The sequence below is a fragment of the Halyomorpha halys genome, unplaced genomic scaffold (assembly GCF_000696795.3).
Source record: "Halyomorpha halys isolate HHAL.00 unplaced genomic scaffold, Hhal_1.1 Scaffold848.1, whole genome shotgun sequence".
NCBI lineage: Eukaryota > Metazoa > Arthropoda > Insecta > Hemiptera > Pentatomidae > Halyomorpha > Halyomorpha halys.
The window spans coordinates 20,833-26,379 of NW_027115347.1; the positions used below are offsets into that span (position 1 = coordinate 20,833).

The 5,547-nt window shown below is 30.7% G+C and overlaps 1 protein-coding gene and 1 non-coding gene across 3 annotated transcripts in view; one reads left to right on the top strand and one right to left on the bottom strand.

Moving 5' to 3' along the window:
* The window catches only part of LOC106686612 (uncharacterized), a 28,381-nt gene that overhangs the window by 17,130 nt on the left and 5,704 nt on the right, over positions 1 to 5,547 (bottom strand). The window contains exon 3 of one of the 2 annotated variants that reach the window (XR_010844817.1): positions 4,567 to 5,221. The exons of the other annotated variant lie outside the window; for it this stretch is intronic. This is a non-coding gene — a transcript (uncharacterized protein). Of the gene's footprint in view, positions 1 to 4,566; positions 5,222 to 5,547 lie in introns of those variants that run through there. 2 annotated transcript variants of the gene reach the window in all.
* The window catches only part of LOC106686611 (ATP-binding cassette sub-family G member 4), a gene marked incomplete in the record, with an annotated part of 83,336 nt that overhangs the window by 5,989 nt on the left and 71,800 nt on the right, over positions 1 to 5,547 (top strand).

Sequence of the window (5,547 nt, forward strand, 5' to 3'; positions counted from 1 at the left end):
TATATTGACCGAAAGTATTATGGTTCCTCTACTGATAAAAGAGGATTAGATGTAACGAGAACTTAGCTATATTTACATTACACTAGGTTAGCGACCCCTACTGGTTTACTCTAGAGGCCCATTTTGAGGCTTTATGTTGGCATCTAACAATAATATTCCGTATGTAAATGTTGTATTTGTTTTTACTCTTGTTATCCATTAGTAAGTAAATTATATATATCCTATTTTCCTCTTTATTTGTAATCTAATAGGGGTTATTTAAATGGTAATGTTAGTGACATGCAAGGTATCCTGACACACGCATCAGAGAGACGTGGAGAGATAATAGTTATTGCCAAATATTGCGACTTTTACATTCGCTTTCTTTCTTACACGTAGCAGACCAGTATTAGTTCAGTTCGATACTTTTTTTGTTTTCATTCCTAAGTATTCTAATTTTTTTTATTATCTACGATGTCGTATTTAGATAACTTTACATAGCTTTTTGGTTTTCATCCGTAAGTATTTTAAATTTTCTTATATTCTACTGTTTCATATTTAGATAACTTTTTCCCTTAAGTTTTAAATTTATTTAAGCATGGCAATAATATTTATTATTAGGGCAATCGAACTTGTCTGTAGGAAGAATAAATTAAAAAGTTATGTTTCCACTGCTAGAAAAATGAACAGAGCCCATTTTAATAATACATTGAGTATAGAGAGTTGTGAAGTCTCTTTACCAAAAGTTCTGCCATCTATTAGTTCTGTAATTAATTTAACTTTTGAAGATGATTTCAAGTTCAAAAGAAACATTACAAGCTCCTTAGCCATTATTATTATGTTCAGTTTGGTCGTATATAGTCATTGTTATTATGTTCAGTTTGGTCGTATATAGCCATTATTATTATGTTCAGTTTGGTCGTATATAGCCATTGTTATTATGTTCAGTTTGGTCGTATATAGTCATTGTTATTATGCTCAGTTTGGTCGTATATAGGCATTGTTATTATGTTCAGTTTGGTCGTATATAGCCAGTTTGGCCGTATATATATAGCCATTGTTATTATGTTCAGTTTGGTCGTATATAGCCATTATTATTATGTTCAGTTTGGTCGTATATAGCCATTATTATAATAATTTTGACATTATTTGAATATTTGTTTCCTTATGTTAAAATACCTTTTGGTAATATTTGAATTTAAAGATGATACATTGTCCAATGTCACGACGAGAATTCCTACTAGGCTCAGAGAGGACAGTATTATGTAGATGCAGACCAAAATACAATATAACATTAAAATATTCATCTATACGACATAATAATAATGGCTATATACGACCAAACTGAACATAATAATAATGACTATATACGACCAAACTGAACATAATAATAATGGCTATATACGACCAAACTGAACATAATAATAATGGCTATATACGACCAAACTGAACATAATAATAATGGCTATATAGGATTATTTAAACCTTTAATTTACTTATACAAAGCAAATGGATGCATGGAATAATTCATTTTAATAATAAAAATATTCATACATTATAATGATTATTAAGTTAAGATTATGAACGAAATGTTAGACCTTATAACTCTTATTCATTCAAGAACATTTAATTAGGACACAATACAATAACTTAACTTCTCACTCATAATAATCATCTTATTTTATATATTAATTTTTTTTTTCGGGGCACTATATATTTGCCAAAAACGAACATTACGTGGTTAGAAACCATGGCGGTTTCCATGGCGCAACGATAGGCGGCCCATAGGTTTCTAACCAGACCCTTTGGGACCAATTAGGCAGTGTCCTTCCCAAGGACAGTTCTGAATTGGTTTAGATCCACTGATACGGCTGCTCAGGATCACCAGGACCTTTGTTTCTTTTCCTATAGCAGACATAACTCCGGGCGGCCATTCGACATCCTGGAGGACCACAAGGCGATTTCTTATTAAGATACACAGTGTAGTCTGTGCAAGGTCCCTCCAGTAGGCTGACAGGCCTCAGCGAAGAGAGGTGGGATGGTGAAACGTGGTTCGAATTGATAGTAGGTGATATAGTGACATGGATTATAATTGTAATTCATTTTAGGATTATAGAATTATAATTTATTTTCTTTCTTTATAAAATTATCATAGTTCTCTCTTTATTAATCTGGATGTTTTGCTTTGGAAAGATATGTTTGTCTCTTTTTCTGCAATTTAGTCTTTTTTTAAAAATATAAGTCGATAAAGGTTTTAACAATTGTATGTAGTCAATTTAAACAGTCATTTGTGAAACACCCCTTCCAAAAAAGTTAACTTTCGGTAGATTCTCTTTTAATATCTTATTAACTATTTGTCATTACTATATTTCTCTACTATTAGTCATTTCATTTAATTAGGATTACATCTGGACAAACGACTGACATGGAATCCTCGTACAAGACTGAAAAGATTCCGACTATTATAACATTTACTAGACGAATGGTCCATTAAACTTCCAATTCATTACAAAAGACTGATCTACATGACTATTATAAGGCCTATCTGGACATAAGGAGTTGAGCTTTGGGGATCCACTAAACCATCAAATTCCTTCCGATTCCAATGCTTACAGTCCATAATCCTTAATGCTTTTTACTTTGTCACAAATCAAGTCATCCATCAGAACCTCATTGTCCCATATATTACCGACTTGGCCAGAACCAGATACCAATCCTTTCATGACAAACTTCCCATTTGTTTCTAACCTGACTTCTCCTTCATTACCTAATAATCCTCCTAGACTTCTGAAAAGAAGATGGCCTCGAGATCTTCTCCTCTAGAAATGTTATAAAAGTTTTATCAATGGGTAGATTCTCCACATATTTGTATTATGTCACTATATCACCTGCAGCAAATTTACTTGTATATATTTTTATATAGTTGTATATAAATTATTTTAAAAAAATACTATTAGTCATTTCTCTATTTGATTTGCTATTTATCATTACTATATTTTATTTATTATTAGTCATTACTACATTTCATTTACTATTAGTCATTGCTACTATTGGTTTACTATTTTTTATTACTATATTTCATTTACTATAATTTATATTCTATATTTCGTATATTTTGCATTTTAATTTAAGCGTTTAGGGGTCTTGCAGTTAGTCTGCATGGCAAAATCAGCTTTAGGAATGAGTTATTTCATGAAGATGAGGTATTTCTCAAATGATTGATTCAATTATTTAATATCTAATTTTGTTAATTAGTGTTTTCTGGGAATGCTATTGTATTTGTAAAATTGTACTTGAAATAATACAAATATCTCAAATAATTTCGATAATATCTATTTATTTACAGCAAACTAATCTAGTCTTACATTACACTAATTTTCATATCTTTGGATTAGCTAAAATAAAAATAAAACATAAACATTCATTAAGAATAGAAATTTTGTTCGTCTGCAGTCCTTCACACATTTAGGTGTTGCTGTAGGTTTCACGGGTCTCAACAGTGAGCTCTCACACAACCTAATAATGAAATGACCAACAGTACGCATTATGGTTGTATCCTCCCCCCCCCCCATTTTATCTTGGTAGGTCTTAATAATTGTAAGTGAAGTGGAGAGGTCGACTCTGTTACCTTTTTCAGCCTACTTAATTCAGGGCTGTCTCATTGGAAAGTACATTTTCAATGAAGGATTCTAATAAAGACTCTACCCTGTTATTGTACTATTAACTGCCAACATTACTACTATACTATTACTGTTATTGTACTATTAACTGCCAACATTACTATTATTAATTTCCCACAAGTAGCTCATTGACATAATGTGCTGATATTATATTATAAAGGTCCTGATATATTATTAATTTGTCATTTTGTTATTATTAATTTCCCTCAGGCATCCCATCGACATAATGCGCTTTCTTTCAATTTGTGATAGCTAAAATAACACAAGACGTGTTAACTATTTTCGAAATGAATAGAACTGGATTTTTCGACCCTTTGCTTGCTTGTGAAAGTAATTTGAAATGTTAGTAACAATTTGGGATTAGAAAGTAATTTTTTATTCATTCTGAATTTTCGTGAATCCATTCAACCATTTTTTATAGTTTTTAATTTATTTTGTAATGTACAGAGGATAAAGTTGCTGTAACTTACTACGATATATTAACACTGATTATTGAAGATAGTTTTGGAAACAATGTAAATCTTGTTATTAAAGATAGTTTTGGAAACAATGTAAATCTATTGTCATTACCATAGTTTCCAGATGGAAATTGAATTTGACAAAGGCGTAGTTACTTCGATGACGAAGCAGCCATGATATTACTTCGTACCTTCACAGCTGTTCAATCCTTGTGCCAATCTCTATGCTCATCTCAATTAAAACTTTTTCCACTTTTATTAGTTGTTTTTTTTATCGTTCCCAACTGAACTTAAATCGGATAATTCATAAACATTTTGTTGTATTTTCTTTTAATTAATGATACGAGATACTAAGTGGTCATTTCAATTAGGTACATACATATCTTTAAAAAACTCTTATTTATTTATTAATAAAAATCTATTTTTTTAGATTTTGTAGTAATATTTTTTGTTTTATTTCTTCTGTAAAAATTCCTCCTATTTGTGTTGCTAATAATGTGAATCTTGTACATCGACAGAAGCAAAAACAACAATTCCATTAGTGTCAGAAGTATTCACATATGTTTTATTGTTCTGAGGCTGATAATGCCTCGCACTCTATCTTATCCTGGATTTTATTGTGATAGATATTAAAGAGATATGGAGTAGTCATGAGAAAGGTTCAATCCAGTTCCGGGAAAACGTTTTATCAGCGTCGGTTGTATCAAGTCAACATTCAGTTTCGGCTCAGATGCCTTTGTGATATTGTGTACTCACAAGTTGACATCCTAAAACACTGAATGTAATACTTCTACTCACCATATCATACTTTGATATTTTTCCTTATTTGTTTATAAAGAAATTGCTTTGATAAATACTAAATAAAAGAAAAATTTTTTATAGCTACGGCGGAGCAAGGCCACCCTCATCATAACAATTCTTTAAGATCCCTCACTAGCAATCTTTCAAATCCGCTCACATAAAATTATTTCCTTCAGTACTCGTTCTGAGATTCATTGTTGATCGTTGTATTGGCTTATAACTCCTCCAATTATTATTGTTTCTTCAATTGCTTTCAAATTTCAAGGAACATCTTTCAAATTTGGATCATATTTGTTTATAATTCTAAAACAAAATTCAATATGTAGCAAAAAAAAAATTCCTCAAGTTGTGATAGACCTCGTAAATAATCCTCGAGTTTTAGACCTTTCAATAATTTTAAGAAACATTTCTTTTGTTTAAGGGAAGAAAAATACCATTGAAAATCACACGTGGCTTTTGTGTAACTTGATAAACAACAACTTAACTTTAGCACTTTGGTTATTAAAGATTATAACTTAATAAACAACAACGGTAACTGTAGCACATTGGTTATTAACGATTGTAACTTAATAAACAACAACCGTAACTGTAGCACATGGGTTATTAACGATTGTAACTTAATAAACAAC